This window comes from Dipodomys spectabilis, unplaced genomic scaffold, assembly GCF_019054845.1.
Source record: "Dipodomys spectabilis isolate Male_0828 unplaced genomic scaffold, ASM1905484v1 ptg000482l, whole genome shotgun sequence".
NCBI classification, from domain to species: domain Eukaryota; kingdom Metazoa; phylum Chordata; class Mammalia; order Rodentia; family Heteromyidae; genus Dipodomys; species Dipodomys spectabilis.
Window position 1 is genome coordinate 403,778 of NW_024871159.1, and position 20,651 is coordinate 424,428.

General features: G+C 37.2%; 1 pseudogene; it reads left to right on the top strand.

Annotated features, from left to right (window-relative positions):
- The first annotated feature begins 15,936 nt into the window (after positions 1-15,936).
- On the top strand, positions 15,937-16,706 carry LOC122098634 (annotated as a pseudogene).
- Positions 16,707-20,651: the final 3,945 nt, after the last annotated feature.

Consider the following 20,651-nt stretch of genomic DNA (forward strand, 5'->3'; position numbering starts at 1 on the left):
ATGCAGGACTGATCCAGCCATGATGTGGCAGCCTCATAAGCTCCTTCTAGACGTTGGCCCCAACATCTTAAAGAACGTGGCTGCAAGGAAACTAACAGCAGGAATTTTTATTTTTATGGATGTATCCAATAGAGTTTAGTTCCTATATTAAGAGGAAGTTTATTCATAAAGGGAATTCAGGATACTATGAATGTAACAGGAGAAAGGCAGAGAAGGGAAGTTTCTCCTGTATGTTTCTATTCCCAATAGCAAACTTAAGATTCCTCTGTGTCAAGCTATATGAATAAAATTTGGTCTTCCTATGAGGATGGTTTTATTTCATTTCTTTTGTTTAAGGGGATATTAAAAATTAACATGCACAAATCATGCAATCTATAAGGAACACAGCATATGCTTTTCAGAGCATTATACCTAAAATCATTAGAATCCTTAAAAGAAATACATTGAATAACTATGACTTTAATAAACATTTAATATTTGACTTTAGAAATTAGGAATGTAGTCCTAGTCAGATAATTAAATGGGAGAGCAAATATTTAATTACATGAATTCAATAACAAGTCTCCTTACCAGAATCAATGTGGAGATACTCGTAAGAAAAGACTTTCTGGAAGAACACTACATTATTAAGAATGTTAGTGATAGTCTTAACTCACTAGAGTTGAATTGCAGATGATCAACATTCAGTTAAGTGTTATATAAGATTTGATTCAGATGTGCTGAATCTGCATTCAGCACTCAGATACATTGGTATCTTGAAATTGGCCACAGTGGGAATATTGACACCTGAGAAACTGGCAACTCCTATTTATCAGCTATTTTTCTTTCTTGTGGAGTGCCAATGATTTTTAGAGAAATATTACATATAATCTTCCACACCTTTTTTGTAAAGATATATTATGGCTACCATTTAAAATTACATAGAACATTTAAAATTATATAGAACATACAGAACATAGAGCATTTTAATCTTTTCATAAATGGTATTGTTCATGAAATATTCTAAAATTATATTTATTTTCTATATCAGAACTATATGTTTCTATTGCAAGACAAACTCTATACCCGTGTGAGCAAGTAACATGAAAACCTAAGTTTGAAGGGAAAATCATATCAAAATTTAGAGCACCATTAGAATTCAAAATAATTTGCAGTCATTCACAAACTAGTTCTCTGATGAGGTAAAAGGCAAAGGACTGAATTCCTTTGATATTAAAATGCCATGGTCCACCTTAAATTCAGTGTAATATCACTATTCTTAGGTCTGAATTCTGGGGCAATCCACTCAAATACAGACTTACCCTTTAGAAAACCCCTGGCTATGACTATTTTTAAATGCCAGTACTTAACAAAAAATATCTTGCAAAAGTCACTAATTCTTCCCCAAATCCCTGAAATAGAACCAAGGTGACTGAGAGGGGTAGTGGGAAAGAATGGGGGACCATAAAGAAATAATGCAAATATGGTGACTTTTCATACTTTTGTTTAGATTAACAAGTGAATAAAAACTATCATAATACCACTTGATGAAGGAACTTGGCTGGAACAGCTCTATTAAATGTGTCTCAGAATTTTCTAAATATCTCTAGTTCCACTTTTCCAATAGACAAGAAAACCAATGACCTTTTGTATTTCATTACTGGTGTAAATCTTGGAGACCCTTTCAAATAAATGACATGCATAGTGGGTTCCATACCTTATTTAAACTTTTTAATGATACATCTGGTTTTGAAATAATCATTAGAGCTTTATTTTCATACTTTAAAAAGGCACTCAAGCACCAATGCCACACTATCACAATTCCTTAAGTTAGTTTTCTGTAATCCACTCTGGTCAGAATTTCTACTGTCAGCTACTGGTTTTCCTAAAATACAAAGATCAGAATTTTGGTGTTAATATGTGAAACTCACTCACTTTCAAAATCTAAACACTAGTATCAATGTGTTTGTAATGATGACATCCATAGTAACAGAAATAAGACTAAAAAAGGAAGCTCCTGTCTGATTAACGGAACCAGTTTTAGCAACAAGGTCTCTATTGGGGTATTAGCCTGTTTCTCAGCTAGTATCCCTGACATTCTTGGTAGTCTGGATCTCTACAGACTAAGAAAAGGAGTTTCAACAAAATCCTCAGTGATGGCACCAAGTACAGCAGTGGGGACTGACACTCTTGAAAATTCCTCTCATTACTAGAAAAGGCCCTGAATTTATCTAGATGATATTAAATTTAGTCTCCTGTTCTACCCCCTTCACATTAAAAGTTCATAGCCTGGCCAGTACAGATTTTTCCATCACAAGTTTTGAGGAGTTTCTGTGCAAATCTGCCATGGGGCTTAATTGTGGATAGATAGCCAAGCATCACTGAAGGGAAATTATGTACCTTAGAAATACATTTAGTTGAGTAGGTCAGGCGCACATCCTATTTCCTTATTATGAGGAACTTCTGAAAATGCATGATGGGACCATCATTAGAAATTTATGGATACTGTTTGCTAGCTAATAAATAGTAATGCCTCCTGGGTTAAAATAAGATGAACTAGTCAGACGCTGATGGATCGTGAATACAATCCTCACTACTCTAGAGGTTACCATTGTAGAATAAAAGATAGCACCAAAACTATGTTAAACTTGTGGTAACAAGATCAAATAAGCCTACTGATCAGAAGTGTGACCATTTTTCTAAACAAATCATAATTCATCCGTATGTGTGCTCACACGCACTTGCATGCATGCACATGATGCATGCTTGCACACTGGTCCTGGGGCTTGAACTTGGGGCCTGGGCACTATCCTTGAACATTTTTGCTCAAGAACAGCACTCTACCATTTGAGTCACATCTCCACTTCCAGCTTTGTTGGTAGTTACTTGGAGATAAGAGTCCCATGGGTTTTCCTGCCTGAGCTAGCTTTTAACCATGACCCTCAAATCCCAGCCCCTAGAGTAACTAGGATTAAAAGCACGAGCCATTGGCACCTGGCTACTTCATCTTATTTTAGCCAAAGAAGCATTACTATTTATTAACTAGTAAGCAGTGCCCATTAATTTCTAAAATGTGTTTCAAAGTAATAAATTTTGTTCTCTTCAAGATCCTGGTGAAAACTCAAGCTGAGCTGTTCACTAGACTATGCAACAACATCTTATGATATACTCATGGCAGTAATCAGAAATACAATAATTGCAAGTGCATTACCATGAGAACAAGCTAATATCATTTAAAATATTTTCAACAGCATAATTCCAAAAATTAAAATAATCCAGCCATTAAATAAGGCTGTTATGTTATACTGAATGCAGATTTTAAATAACTAATGATGGAATATACATTACACTTACTCATAGTCTTTTGTATATGTGCTCATTGTGATACTACCTTTTTAGAACTCCATGTTTCAAGTAGATTCAGTAAAAGTGCCTTTAAGCTTGATGCCTAGACCTATATTTCAGTTAGATGTAACAATCTGCTTTAAAATTTGGGATGTGTAAAGCTAATGTTATAGTACCTCAACACTCTGAATATCATAGAAACAAATACAAATGCATTTTCCATCTTAATAATAATTGAACTTTCTTAAATAGTTTACTAGGATAATATTTCAAATATTCCATCAACATGTATACCATAATCATAGGCATACCATAAAGATATCAGATCATATATAATATATAAGCATATATGTATATATACATGTATATATGCATATGTGTATATATGTGTGTATATATATATATATATATATATATATATATATATATATATATATATCAAGCTCTAAACAAGAATAAACTATGGGAGCTAAGGGTATACCTGTAATCCCATCTGGGAAGATGAGATAAGAGGATATCTTGAACACAGATATTTGGAGGAAGAGCCTATCCATAAAAAAATAAAAAAATATTGTATTTGAATCATTTGGGGAAGAATATTGCCAAATATGTAAGAAGCTGAGTCGCCAGAAGGGTGTCGCTAAAGACCTAACAAATGAGGAAGGAGTAGCATTTTTGTTATTTTATTTCCTAATTAGCCCTGTGCAACTGCTGTGTTCCAGTTTCAAAAACTATTTACCACCAGGTGCAGGTAGCTCACTCCTGTAATCCTCACTGCTCAAGAGGCTGAAATCTGTGGATGAAAGTTCAATGCCAGCCTGGGCAAGAAGTACAGCCGGAAGTGGAATTGTTCAAGTGGCAAAATGGTGTCAGTACTATATATGATTGAATACAATATTAAATACAAAAGCATATCACATAACAAAGTAAAACAACCTAAAGATATTTTAAGGCTATTTTAAACTATCATTGGATAATTCCTGTATCAACAGTCACTTTCAATTTTTAAAAGGAAACTTTTCTTTTTCTCTTTATTTTGATATATGAGATGACTCAAGACAAAATTTAACCCCACAAATGGTATTTTAAAAAAGGCAAATCCACAAAACCTCAGAGACAAATAAGCGGCTATTCATTGTCTTATTCGCTCATAAGATGTCTCCAAGTAGGCTTTTTCTCCTTTCCAGATAAAAGATAACAAACTTCCTAGAATCAAAACTAAGATTTAAACAGGAACATGGCAGTACTAACATTATAGTATTGTAATTGAACCCAGTTCTCTGGAAGCCACTAGGCTTTCCCAGCACTCTTGAGACAAAGTCTTATTAGGTGGCAAAGGTTCAGCTTCAACTTGTGAATTTCCTGTCTCAGCACCTGCCCTCCTCCCCCCGATCTCCCCGTCCACCACCAAGCCACACAGGCATGTAAGTGCCAAGATTCTAGACTGAGCCACCACATTTGTTCATTTGTTAAAACCAGTACTGGGGCCTGAACTCAGGGCCTGCACACTGTCCAGTAAGCTTTTTCACTGAGGGCTGACACTCTGCTATAGGAGCTACAACTCCAATTCTGGTTTTTGGTAGTTGGAGATGAAGTCTCACGGACTTTCCTGTCTGGGCTGGTTTTGAACAGAAATCCTCAGATCTCAGCCTCCTAAGGAGTTAGTATTATAGCCATTGGTGCCTGGCATCATAATACCTTGGTTTTTTTTTTTAAAGTATAAACACCAAGCTATAAAACCACAAACCACAAAACAGAAGTGACCATAGCCAACACTGATATAAACCAAACATTAGAGTAGTTGCATAGTAACACAGAGCACAACGCCAAGGCCAAACGTAGCCTAGAAACCCATACTACCAAATTCAATGCTTTCCGGACTATTACAATATACCACTAATTTCATATTATCCATCTCTAGGAAGCCAAACAAACAGGCAACTACCGGTAACTACTAAATGATTAAATATAGAAGTAAACCAACATTACTGTGACTTCTAGAAGAAACCACCGTGTCTCAAAGTGACTCACACGCAAGAACAAAATGGCGTCAATAATTACGCATGGACTCTACTTATATGCAGTCTATGCTCTGATTGGACAAGACTCTATGGGCAGTCTATGCTCTGATTGGTAGTAATTGGCATAATTGACATAGATTCTATCCACTCCTATCCTTTTTCCTTTTTTTGGTAGGGGGTAGGAGGCGGCTGAGGTAGGGTGGGTGGGGGAAGGAATTCCAACTTTAGTACTCAAGCTCTGGGTATGTGTAAGGTCCCTGAGTTTTTGCAATCAAGGCTAGCTTGTGCTCTGCCACTAGTGCCCTGAGACTTATGCCACCGTGCTGCAGCGCTACTTCCATTTTTTCCGTTTTTTTTTTTTTTGGGGGGGGGGTTTGTTTTCTTTTTGTCAGTGGTGTGGCTTGAACTCACAGCCTGGATGTGGTCACTGAGCTTTATTGCTCAAGGCTTGTGCTATACTACTTTGAACCACAGCACTATTTCCAGTTTTCTAGTGGCTAATTGGAAATAAGAGTATCAAGACTTTCTTCCCAGGGCTGTCTTCGAACCTCGATCCTTAGTTCTCAGTCTCTTGAATAGCTGGCATGACAGGCCTGAACCACCAGCGTCTGACTCCTAAATTCTTTTCATCTGGAAATCTGGCTCATTCCCTAGACGGCACCTTATTGGTCAGAATGGTTTGCGCTTCAAGTTTTGCACTTTAGGTACATTATATGAATTGTGAGAGTTGGACAATAAAACTACAGTAATCAGTAATATAGATTGCAAAGCATTTAATCATCATTTCCACTTAATTAGACTGTTCAAAATGGAATGATAAGGCCAGGCACCTGTGGCTTGTGCCTGTAATCCTAGCTACTAAGGAGGCTGTGATCTGGGGATTATAGTTTAAAGCCAGCCTGCTTAGGAAACTCCATGAGACTCTTATCTCCAATAAAGTACCAGAGAACCAGAAGTGGTGCTGTGGCTCAAGTGGTAGAGTGTTCACCTTGAGTGGAAGAGCTTAGGGACAACACCTGGGCCCAGAGTACAAGCCCCACAACAGACAAAAAACAAAAATTCAATGATAAATTTAAGTCCCACAAAAGTACAAAATAAGAAAAAATATGTAAATTTGAAATAATCTCTTGGGAGTAATCTGCCTTATGGCAGAATATAGATGAAAGCTATTGATAAAATTAAGAATTTTCAGGAAAACTCTGAACTCACGAGGAAATTATCAACAAAGAGAGCCTTATAGAACCAGGAATGGGATGAGCTTAGTGTTTTGCACAAGTGATAGAAGTAATTTTAATTACAGAATAAAATAAAATGGTAATTATTAGAAATAAAACTACTGTGATTAAAGAGATAAAAAAAAGAGTACTTTAGAAAGAGAAGTAATAGAATAATTCTGAATGAAAAACTACTATAAAATAGGTCGTAACAACTGAAGTATAAAAGAAGAAAATAAAAAAATTCAGAAATCATAAATTAATCACAACAGCACACAACACAAAAATCATATAAATGATTCAGTGTTGAAGGTAGTGAGGAATGTAGCTGTAAAATACTACTGAGTTTTAAATGAAAGAAAACCCAGAAAAGCCATAAAGCACATCATGTGGAAGAGTGAAATATGAGATTGTCTTACACTGTCTCTTAATTACCATGTACATGAAGATCAAGGGAATAAAATAGAATTATTTTTTGTCCATCGTGGGGCCTGAACTCCGGGCCTGGGCATTGTCTCTCAGCTCTTCAGCTCAAGGCTAGTGCTCTACCACTTGAGCCACAGCACCACTTTTGGCTTTTACTGCTTATGTGGTGGTAAGGAATTGAACCAAGGGCCTCATGCATGCAAGGCAAGCACTCTACTACTGAGCCACCTTCCCAAAGGGAGGTGCTAATCTCAAAATGAAAATCCAACCAAGATGGTTACATGTTTCCGGGGGCAGGACTAACAACATAACTATTAAATATATATTGAAGTCAAGTTATAAATTAGAAGAATTTTTAAAAAGTGAAATTGATATTCAGATAAGTAATATGAATTGGGACTAGTGAAAATTTTTAATGAAGCAGGAATATAATTCATGAAAGAGGGTAAAAAAATAATTATCCTGCTGGAAAAACAAGTGTTTGTGTCCTAGAATGTTTCCCTGTGATTTCTCCAAGGTCAAAAAAATCTCATATTCTCTTGTCACATTCATTTGTATTATGATTACAGGAAAGATGATCACTATCTGATAATTTACCTTCTCAAGTCAGTTTTTTTCTTTTGAAATAGTGTCTGGATGTTAAAAGAATGCTTCTATTGTAAGTGTGTGAGAGCATCATAATCAGATATTAGTGTATTTAACAATTATTTAGATATAGCTGAGGTTTTTATTTATGCCTTCTTTTCTAGAATGTAGTTCTATTTGCCAAACACTAAAAATTAGTTTTCCTGCCATTATGTCTATTTTGTGATGGGGCTTGAGCTCACGGCCTCACACTTGCTGAGTTTACTAGCACAAATCTGGTACTCTGCCAATCAAGTCCCATGTAGTGACATGACATTTAGTCACATGTTGGTTACTGAGATGGATTGTCTTAGATTTTTCTGTCCTACTTGGTTTCAACCTTAATCCTCCAGATTTCAGCTTCCTGATCAACTAGGATTATAAGTGTGGACCAAAGACAGTCTGCTCAACCATTATATATTTTGTGAAGTAAACGAAAGCTTGAAAGAGTTGCTTTTGCTACCAAATAGGTGGATACTGAGGCTTAGATTCTCATTATAGAACACCTGGCAACAAGTAAGGACTTTCAGCAGCTGTAGAGGCAAGTCCAGGGATGTAGGAGAAGATGTCACCTCAGCAGCATCAATGGAGGAGGGTTTGCTCTGAAAAGAAGGAGATAGAAGATGATGGCACACCCTTTCCGGTTGTGCTTCTAGCCTAAATAGTGGAGACCCATTCTGTGTCCTAGGACTGGCTTCCAGCCTGAGGATCTGTGAAGGCTAAGTGAAAGAGGACCAGGGAAGGTTCTTAATCAGATATGACTTTGCAGTGTTGCCAGGATTCCAACAGGGTAGACTACCTTCTACCGGCATGAGCCCAGACACCAAGGCCCTCTTGTCCATATGGCAGTCAGAAACCTTGCAGAGAAGTATACATGACAACCCCATTGAAAGCATGGATTTTGTGAGTGGAGTGAGTGGAAGAAAATTGGCCTGTGGTATTTTGGGATCTTTGCCTTTAATGTGGTTTATTTTCCTATGGGCAGTAGTGAGAGGTTTGGTGTGGCCTCAAAATTGTCTACAAGGGGGAAGTGGCCCTGTGGCTCTAGGTAGAATGCTCGCCTTGAGCTGAAGAGTGCAAGGACAGCACCCAGGCCCAGAGTTCAAGCCCCACAACGGACAAAAAAAATTGCCTAAGAGGGGGAGTTGTCCCAGAAACATTCAGAGGCCAGAGATTGGCTAAGCACTGTAAGGAAGGTCTAGGCTAGACTTGGAGAAAGTGCAGCTTTCTGATGCCCTGAGAGTCATTGCCTTGAGCTGATTTGTGGCTCTGTGGGTGGGCAATATCCATCTGTGCTCATCAGGTGTGGACTGAGTAATGCCAGCAGCCACCTCAGTCCCCCATGGTCCTCCCTCTCTTTCTAAAACTGAGAGCATCCTGTGACCTTTCCTGACTGTGCAGGGATGAAGGCTATGTGTTCCTTCCCCTCTGTACTTGTCTGAGATTTACCTCATTTTGCAATGAGTATTTTGGGTCTGTGTGTGATAAACTCCTTACCCATTCTCAATTTTGTTTGTTGACCTTTGAGTAGGAGTAGGCTTGTCCACTGGTTGGGGGAAGAGGGAGGGCTTGGGAAGAATAGACAGAAGGGACATGAGGTAGCACTGGTTCTTGTCAATCATGGGTCTGCCCTGGGACCATTGTTTGTTGAGGTTTTAGAGAGGGTAATGTCAGTTTGTACCCTTGCATGATAAAGGTCTGACGTAACCAAGGGCCACTGGTGTCCCTTGTGTTTCTCACTTGGCATCCATGAAGACAATAGAGCGATATTCTTTGTTGAGAGTGCAGACAGGTTCCTTTTTGTTCTTTTCTTCTACCTGCAATTCTTCCATTTTGTCACAGCTGCTTTAGTCTCTACTTAATCATTTCAAATGCATTCTTGTATTTTGAACCTATGCAAAGTCATTTTCTATTTTTTGTTTTTCAATAGCACAATGGTAAATTATAGCAAAGCATTTTATAAGTGAAATATTAGGACACATTTATTACATTTTAAGAGCCTCATGAGCTTGAATGCCACACTATTTCTAACTATGAGGTAAATGCATTATTCTACCATAAACTGAAAAGTAAGCTGGCTCGTTTGGCAAGAATAAGGTTGGTTCTAGTTAAAACCAATGAAAATAATGTATTTCACTTTAAACATAATTGGAAAATGGTTTCTGTCTGATTTACTACCAATTTATCAGCTTTAATTTTTTTTACCAGACTGTATGCTCAGTGCCTGGTGGTATTTTTATTCTTTCATCTGGCTTCTTTCTCTTTGTGAGATCCTTCTCAGCATTTTTTTGTCACTTGTGGGGTTTGAACTCAGGGCCTGTTCATTATCCCTGAGCTTTTCTGCTTAGGGCTAGCACTCTCCCACTTAAGCCACAGCTCCACTTCTAATTTTCTGATGGTTAATTGGAGATAAGAGTCTCATGGACTTTCCTGACTGGGCTATCTTTGAAACGCAATCCTCAGATTTCAGCCTCCTGTAGGTATGTTTATAGGTGTGAACCACCTGTAGCTGGCTTTTCTCAGCATTCTTGACATGTGTGAAAACAGAACACCACAAATTGGACAACCAGTTAGAATGACAGACAGCCAACTTGGTTCATAATTATTTTTAAATTGATTTATAAAATGGTCTGGAAGAGAGTTTGTGAAAAATAGTTGTAACAGTTTATTATATCTTTGATTTTCATAGAATCGCTTGAAAACCAGGATGAGTGTTTTTTTTTAGCCTGAAAAAGCAAATAATAATAATGATATTTTACAGCAAGCAATAAAGAGATCAGTGTGTATAAAACCATGCAAACTAATTGTAGCTTTTGGTGGAAAAAAATCACTATCAATTTTGATCCCCTTTCTTAAGAGAACACTCATAATCCATCTACCCAGTTAACACTGGCTTTTACATTCACTCTCACTACTCATTTCAATACATAAGCTACATGGTGAGTTACTAAATACCCTTGCTGTGCTCTATATTACAGCATAATTCCATACATATTGGCTGAATTATTGAAGGAGGGCAAGATAGTCATGCAAAACCATTTCATGGGATCTTAATGAACACTTCAAGAATATTCTTTTGACTTCCTATTTTATTCAAGGAGCCCCCAGCTTCACAGACTTTATTTTCTTTGTGTTGATACCTTACAGTAATACTTCCTCATGCTGATTTAAAAACACTAGATTCTTACCACAAAGGATAGGGCTTACTATTTTTTAACTTCAAATTTCATGTTTACCAAACATGCCCATAAGTTCCTGTAAAACTATCCTTTAACTAGATTCAGCTATGTACACTGACATCACTCTCCATGCTTCATGTGTTACCTTGACTCTAATCTAGCACTGGAAATAAGCACTTAAGAACGATAGAAATATTAAATTCTAGACCATTTCCAAAACATTTCCAATGGCTGAATTTCACAAGCACCATATATCAGTTGGTCTAAGTAATGACATTAGTCCCCTTATTACATGAAAATTCTTTCTAAATACTTTCTCAGTAACCAAACAGAGGTATGGCCAAATTCTGGGCCTAACCTCCCTCTTTGGAAGAGGCTAAGAATAACTAATTTATGTTTCATCGCTCAATTGAGAAAGAAGTTAATTTAGTGGGCTTGTTTAGCTATTAACTTTCTAGAAGTATGAGCTCTGTGTTGTCTAGAGAGCAATAGTGCCCTGTGGAATGAAACTAAAAACAAGTAACAGTTTACTTACAATATCTATGGCCTTGACTCACTTAATTGCCATTTCTTCACTTCTACACTGATGATACATGTCTGTAGGAACCCTTCTATATAAATGTCATGGGCAGGATGCACTAACAGGCTCTCCTGTTCCTAACCACTGACTCAGTCCGTGGGCTTCACAACTTATCGAAACCTTTCTAATGATGGAGTTTGATTTCAAATTGTTTTCACAGTGTAACCCTCATACCTAAAACAAAGGCACCAGACAAGCTACCACGACTGAAGATTTCTTTTCTGCAAACCACTCTGGTCAATGTCTGTTTTCAGCTACTCTCTTTAATGAAATATAAAAGGTCACAACTTTGGTCCTACGAAGTCAACATCAATTTTCCTTGAAATCAAAACAGTTTATGTTAGTATGTCTGGTACATGAACAGGTATATTACAAAAGAAAAACACAAGTAGGGCCAAGAAAAAGATATTCCTGGATCACTGAAGGACTAGATTTCAGAAACAGAATTTTAGTCATAGAAATTAGCTTGCAGCACTTAGAGAATGGCTGAGTACTACAAATAGTCAATTAGATTTCTAGAGATTAAGGGAAATGATTTCAACACTATCTTTAATTACAGCACAAGGACAGGAATGAGAAATGCCCCTCTAGAAAACAACTCTCACCTCCTGCAACATAAACTTGTGCATGTATTCTAAAGATTTGGTTTCTATTCCACCCTTTTAACACCAAAGATCCATAAGCTGACCAGCAAAGAACTTTTCCATCATGAGTTCTGAAGAAGGTTCTGTACCTTTTTTCCCAGAGTCTTATTTGTGGTTGGACATTGTAGCAACCCATACTTATGTACCTTGAAAATACGTTTAGGTTGGTAGCTGGTGCACATGTTCTATTTTACTATCCTAGAGAAATGTCTAAAACCAGGGGCCAGGATACCTAGTCATGTAGAGAGAAAAATGATTTAAGATAAGCTTGCATGAAACACATGGTTACAAGACCAAGTAAGACCACTATTGTTCAGAATTTTACATATCCCTTCATAACAAATACTAGTCAAGCTCATTTACAAAGATGATTTTAATTCATTAGCTGGTAATAATTTATTAGCTGGTAAGCAATGTCCATGAATTTCTAGAAGGGGAATTTCAAAGCACTCATTTTATTCTATCCAAGATCCTGGTGAAAGACTCAGGAAGCATGATGGATAGTTAACTTTTTTAAATTTTTATTAAAAAAATTGTTTTATTGTGAAAATACCATATAGAGGAGTTACAATTACATGAGCAAGGTAATGAGTACATTTTTTGTCAAGCATTGTTGCCTCCCCCTTTGTTTCCCCTTACCAAACCTGCCCTCCTAACCCCCTTCCCCGAAACCCCCACCCCCGCAAAAGTTGTAAAGCTCATTTTTCGATATAACATCTTGTAGTTCTCATTTTTGCAGTGGGTCCATCTGTATCCCTATTTAAACAGTGGATAGTTAACGTTTGAAATAAGAGGCTAAGCCGGGCACCATTGGCTCATGCCTATAACCCTAGCTACTCAGCTGAGAGCCTTGAGCTGAAGAGCTGAGAGACAGAGCCTAGGCGGAGTTCAAGTCCCACGACCGACAAAAAAAAAAAGAGAGAGAAAGAAAGAAATAGGAGTCAAAGCTTTTCACCAAGCTATACACAATCATCTCGTGATGTATGAGTGCCAGTGATCAGAAATACATTAAAATGCAAAAAGAGAGCTCTGAGAAGAAACTAATATCATTTAAGATGATTTCAATGTTATGAATAATGCTAAATATTTCATAACATTTAGCAATCAAATAATTTTGTTACCATCGAATAGTGAGCATAAATCTTCAAGGAACTAACAATGGAACAAATCTTTTTTATTGTAAAAATGTTGTACAGAAGGGTTACAGTTACATGAGTAGGGTAATGAGTACATTTCATAGCAACCATTGTTACCTCCTCCTTTATTTTCCCCCTACCATCACTTCCCTTACCCCCTCCCTAATTCATCCCACCCCTCCCCCAACATTGTAACATTCGTTTTCAATATAGTGTCCTATACATATCGTCATCACAATGGGTCAGCCTGCATTCCCATTTAAGCGTTCTGCAGTATCCCTTCCCCTTCCCAAATTACAAAAATGTATATACATGATGCAGAACACAGGCATCAAATCCAGTGAAAACAGGGGTTATACAATTGGGGAAGAACCTACATAGAAACAAAAGAATCACATAGTGTTTTGTAAATACATTAAAAACACTAGCAAGAAAGAGAAAAAAAACCCTCTGTGTCCCTGTCTTGGGGTATATTTTGCTTAACATTATCTCATGTGGTTGTATGTCCATGGCCTTTGACCTTCTCTGCTTGTCCTAGACATGTACTAGTCACTGCAAACAAGGGAAACCATGGAACCTATGTTTTTTAGGCCTGACTTACTTCACTCAATATAATTTTTTCCAAGTCTTTCCATTTCCTAACAAAAGAGCCAGTGTCATTCTTTCTGATGGAAGCATATAATTCCATTATATACATATATATATATATATATATATACATATATATATATATATATATATATTACCACATTTTCTTGATCCATACATCTATTGAGGGGCATCTGGTTTGGTTCCATATCTTAGCTATAGTAAATAAACATGGTTGTGTGATAAACATGGTTGTGATGGTAGCTTTGGTATGACCTTGTTTGTGATCATTTGGATAAATGCCCAAAAGTGGGATTGCTGGGTCATAAGGGAGCTCTCCTATTTTGAGGAACGTCCATACTGCTTTGAAGAGTGGTTGAACAAGTTTACACTCCCACCAACAATGCAGTAGGGTTGTGTTTGGGTCGCATCCCCTCTAGCATATGTTGTTACTAGATTTCTTGATTATAGCCATTCTAGCTGGAGTGAGGTGGAATCTCAGCATTGTCTTGATTTTCATTTCTTTTATGGCTAGAGAGGTTTAGCGTTTCTTCATATGTCTATTGGCCATTCTTATTTCCACTTCAGAGAAGTCTCTCTTCAAGTCTATAGCCCATTTGTTAATCAGACAGTTGTTTCTTTGAGGATTTGTTGTTGGGGGATTTCATTTTTTGAGTTCTAAGTATATTTAAGGTATGAGACCCTTTTTCGTTGTATGGCTAGTAAAAATCTTTTCCCAGTCCGTGGGCTTTCTGTTGATCTTGCTAACTATGCTCTTTGCCTTAACAAATCATGTTAAGTAAGACAAGCCAAGATCAGAAAGATATAAATTCATGATTTCCCTCATATGCAGATGTTAGGCTTAAAACACACTGGGATATGACAAATTGCACAGAATTTCTAGATACCCACCTATAATGAGACCAAGAAGATAGTCCTAGGAGAGAATCACAAAGGTGCAATACCCAAGCACCTTTTAACATGTATAAAAATAATATACATACTGAAACAAACTCCAAAGATACAGAAATGCAGGATTTTATCTTAATTTGCTATTACAATTTTTATGAAAATGTATTCTTTATCTCAAATATGGTGTATTCACGTGCACATCAGCGGGAGGAGGAGGAGGACACAATATTGGAGGAAAAATGAAGAAAAATGCAGCAGTGGAGCACACTGGCTATACTGGTCATTGATGAAAATGAACTATGCAACTCATGGGTAGAAAAGGAAGGAAAGGAATGGGAGAGAATGAGGGAACAGATGACACTATGTGAAAGGAAATGTACTTAATACTTGATGTATGTAAAGATAACCCCACTGTATATACTTCCAAAACAACAATAAAGTAATTTTTTAAAATAAATTTTGCAATAAAATCTTTATACAATTGATATATATATATATATATTAATTTTAAAAAGCCCTTCATTAATTGTGAGTTGAAAGTAGCATGAAATATTTAAGTACAGGTTATCACAAGATCAGGGTGCATAATTAATGCAACAAAATGATACAAAGGACACAGTTCCCCTGTAAAATGAACTCTATGGAATAGTAACTCAAATGTTCCTAACTTCTTCAAAATAGTGTCACAGGTAGATGCCTAAATTCTGGGTTTGTAAACAGTCAGTACTCTAAATAGCTAGATGTCAAGGGACATATTAATAAGATATAAAATCAAAATTTAGGCAATTTAAGTTTTACCTCTTATAAATGTACCCTAATCAATCATTAATTTCCTTTTCTTCATATTTGAACAAATTTTCCCTAAGAAATAAATTCCCCATCAGTGACATTTGATTGAATATCCTGAGTTTGAATACAAAATGCAAAAGTATTTCTTAAGATTAAATGCAAAAGTGTATGTGATATTGGTTGAAAAGTGGTTTAGAGCATTCACAAAGCTCATAAAAGTTAAATGCATAAAAGACCTTACTTTTAAATGAAATTGTAAGAAAAGCATTAGGACCATGTATGAATGAATATTTATTTAATACCCAAGCCCATTACATAATAAAACAAAGCAGTCCTGAAATAACTTAAGGCTATTTGAAGTTATCATCGACTCCTAAAACTAGTAATAGTCAATTTCATGTTTAAAAGAAAACTTTCCGTTTTCTTTTTAGGACACTGTATGATGAGACTTAAGATAAAATTAAACCACATTAAATCCAGTGGCACGTGGGTCACTGCAATGTTTGAGGCCTTTTTCCAGGTGGAGGCTGATGAACTGGTCCTAGAGGACAAATTTCTTTACTTGAACAACATTCTGATATTCCCTGAAGAAGCTGTCAGTGTGCATGGAGATTCCATTGCCATGCCTGAGTGCCTTCTTTCTGGATATGGCATCAAATTCAGCACATTTCCGCAGCTTAAGTCCATTGTGGCCAGAAAATCGTGTGAACAATTTCAGTGTTTTGAATCTTGCCTAAACTTCCTGATGTGCAGCATGTCAGATCAGCCACTCTGTGCTCACTTGGAACACTTGCACATAGGTGGTGAAGCCATGGGCTCAACGTTTGAACTCCCTCTTAACTCTAGGTAAAGGAGTTTTTGACAAGTGACATATACTTTCTGTGGAGCGTCCTAAGGTCTTCTAGGAGGATTTGATGTGGCACAGAAAATAAAGTGGTAGATCTACACCAAAATGGAGGCTTTGCTTCTAAGTGTTTGGCTCACAACTCCTGTACTTTGTCCATGTCCCAATGCAGACATTCTTAACCTCTACTGCAGAATTTTATTGGATATTTCTGCCACATCATGGACTCATTCCAGAATGCCTACAATGAAGACACTTCAGCACTGATACCCAGGCTGGATGAGATGGGAGAGGGGCTTATTTCAGACAAGTCAGAAAGGACTGAATAATTTTCAATTTGGGAAAAGGGCCAGGCCTCTCAGATTACAACTTCCAGCTTGATTCAGAATTACAAGAAGAAAAAATGCACTGATATGGAAGACTGAAAGCCTGAAGAACATGGAATTCCTCTTTGAGACTTATTCTTTGTTGTCCTTGATAAGACACAGTTGTCCTTGTATGAGACTAAATCATGAACCATTTCATAGGTTATAAGCTGAAGTAGTCCTGGGAGTTGGTAGTGTCTGGAGAGGAGAGGATGTCCTGACCCTGTATGTCTTCTTGAACTTAGCTCCTGACCTCCTGCTAAGGCTAAAGGTAATCTGGATAGTGATGGATTGGGTTACAAATGACTAGAAAATGGAAGTGTGATCACAAATGAGCTAGAAAAAAAGCAAATGAAATTGAGCAAAGAAAAGAACAGCATCATATAGTATCAGGAATGTAGGTTTGATCACATTGGCATGGAGATGCCTCTAGGTGCCATTACCCACCTAGATGAGCAATCTTTAAATCAACAAAAGCTGTTGCCAAGCATCGAAGATTCTGATCAGGATGCTGGATATGTTTAGGGGCCAACATCTGGACAGGTCCTATGTCATAAAGTGACCTTTGTTCACTTAGCAAACAGCCTGCCTCCTAGACTAGCATTTGGTCCTGACCACTGGACAGCCTCTGCCCACGTCATTGATTTGCATACATATCTAAGAGCCTGTCCTGGTCCACTCTGTTTTTGTACTCCTTCCAAATAGCCTCGACTACTGTCCATATCAAGGTTCTAAAAGTGACATGTGCTCCTAGTGACAGTGCATCCTTTACTAGCTCCTCAACACAGATACTTCATGGCCCCCAACATGATGTTGCCAGGTGAGTTGCCTACATCAATACCTCTGGAACTGCTTACTTGGTGATAGTAGCTGCCTTGGTAACCTTAATTGGTCTCCTCTTGCACAAGTCCCAAGGTTAAACAATTCTTGGTTTGCACTAGGTATTGTTGAACAGGTTTTAATGTGGAAGAGGCTGGTGGGCCGTTCTGGCATGTGGGCTGCTAACTGCATATCAGCAGTAAGTGTCCTTGCCAACAGGGTGCCCAATGGCCCTGGTGATTGTCCAGCACATGCTGTTCCACCTGTCCTGAGAGATGCAGCTGCTCCCTGAGTTCAGGATCTTCTTTATGTATCAGTAGCATGAATCATCCCTAGACAGCTCTGACCTATTGCCTCTGGCAAGCCTGTCCAGCCATATAACCTCATGCTGAGTGCTGCCTTGTGCCTGCATTTGAGCTGGCCCAACCTGCCACAGCTGCCATCACTTCCAATAGGCAGTCTGGCTGCACCTTCCCTACTTGCCCTGGCTATACTGAGAGTGCTCCTGTGGGTTTTTTTTTCTGTTGCAGTTTTCATATTGTATCCTTGTTAGGTGGTTTGAAATATAAATATAAATATATATATATATATAATTGAATTGTTTTGGCTATTTCTTTGTATTATACTTGAATTTATTCAGATGTTTATCCATGCCTGCTTTAGTTTCATTTTAAGTTCGGATCACCATGCTGTTTTTCACAGAATCTATTATTATTCGACTACTTGGGAACAGTGTGGAATCTATATTACATAAAGTCAAAGAGAAAGGGTAATTCACTGGCAGAATGAAAGATTCAAGTCTCTTCATATGAAATTGAAAAATAATAACTAGATATTACCAAGTAAACTAGACAACTCTACTGGACCCCTTAAAAAACTAGAGTTTTGTCTATTGCAAAAGTTTCTTATCAAGCCTAGGTCCCTTGAAAGGTCAATAGGTTCTGAAGCTGATTTACCATATTGCTCTCTGGACCCCAAAATGCTGCCCATTGTCAGCTAAGTGAGGGAAGACAATGCAACTAAGCCTCCAGTGCCATTTTACACCATGAGAGTGGAACATCATACCACATTGATATCTGGTTCTAACAGGATCAGTTATCCCATAGAAAGACAGCGATTTCTTGATCAGCTAGCTACTTCCTACAGATGTTTTGCAAGATGGTATTCTTTCTGAATGAGTTACTCCACAGACTCTCATCTGCATATTCATAGACCATTTTTCATCTTTCACAACCCTTAACATTTTTCACTCTACATAGTAGAAATTAGGATGGACCTGTCAGAATGGCCAAAGCAGAGAGCTCAGCATGGACACCACTATGTCATCCCTGTCATTATGTTTTTGAGCTCAGTGTTTGAGATATCATCCACTACAGTATCACATAAGGCTTTTACCATGGAATTGTTAACTTTCTTTAGAGAGGCTTGTTGTCTTGTTTTTTTGCCTATTAGATTTATGCTTCTGAGCCTAAGATCTAGGTAGGTGGTTTTCAACAAGCTTTGTATTTTCAGTTTGAGTTTTTACATTGTTTAAGCTATACTAGATAGTGACTATATTGTATTGCTTTCAACTGATACTAGATTGTGAGGATGCCTTATTAGTAAAACCTTTACCCAGCTAACAATCACAATTCTGACTCTCTCTGTACTCAATTTAAGGAGAAGCAGACTAGCTCCAGAAGCAATCAAAGTTGACAGAAACACCCATTGTGAAAATACAATTATCCCCAATCACTGCCATTTCTCCAATGTCTTAAAGAGTAGCATAGGAAGCAAAGATAATATTTAGGAAGTAAATGATCCTTGTTAATAGGGGCAGTTTAGGGAAAAAGATAACAGTATTGAAGAGAGCAAGGATGCAATAGGAGACAGCCAATATCAACATAGAGAATAATCAGATGCTAGATAGGAAATGTACTCATTACCTTGCTCAGGTAGCTGTAACCACTCTGTACAGTATTTTTACAATGAAAATGTACAAAAAAAGAATAATCAGAAAAAAAAAAATCTACAGAAAGGTTAAGCTAGAAGTTAAGACAATAAAATGGAGTATGAAAGCATTTTGACAGTTTAATTGGATGCCAAAAAATGACAATAAAGTAGGACTATATGACAGGAAATCACAAGTAAACTAGACAAAAAAAACTAATTTAATTTTGAAAAAAAAGAACATACAGGTGAAAGAGGGTGACAGAAGATGAAAGTTAAAGAGAAGTAAAAATTGCCTCATATACAGTGAGTGTTGGTGAGCGCATGTGATTACTACAAATAAAAGGTATAAAAAAAGTAGAGAAAAAAAGGACACTGCAAGCAAAGAGAAAACAGAAAAGACAAAATAAGTCTGTATTTTCTTCATTGTTGTTGTATAATTTTAGCAGAAGCCTTTCTGTCCTCCCCAGGCCAGCATTTATTTTTAAAAGTTTGAATTGCTAAAAAAAAATGTTTGAATTGCTTATTTGAGGAAGGCAGTCAGGTTTGGATATTTATCTTATTCTTCATTGTTTCTTTTGAATAAGTGCCTTTCAAGTCGTTTAAGGATTCAGGTGGACCTGTTGCAACAATGAGAAGTACAAAATGTCATGTCAAAACCAGCTTTACAATGTCGGTGTGGGGGGGGGAGGGGGTTATGATTGGGTGGGGGGGGAGGGGGGAGGCTGGGAAGGGAGGTGATGGGTAAACAAAGGAGGAGGCTGCAATGCTTGGTAAGAAATGTATGCATTATCCTGCCCATGTAATTGTAACCCCTCTGTACAGTATGTTCTCAAATAAAATAAAATAAAATTAAAAAACAAAAAAAAACAAAAAAAAAAACTTTACAATTTAGGCAGGAGGGGGAGGAGGGGAATGTAGTTGTGGAGAGGGAAAGGATGGTAGGGGAAAAACAAAGGAGGAAGCAACAATGCTTGATAAAAAAAATATACTCATTACCTTGCTTGTGTGATTGTAACTCTTACAGTATTTTCACAATAAACAACTTATTTTTTAAAAAGTAAAATGCCAATATTTTCTTTAATGGGTCATTCTTACTATAGATAACAAAATTTTGACTCAAGTATTTTTACCTACTTTTGTACAGTTTTTGCTAGAATTCATTGCTACCTAACATTTGTATATTTTTCAAGCATTGACAAAGAAGGAAAATTTGAGGACATTGGAGTCAAAAGGAAATCATTTACATAGATGAGA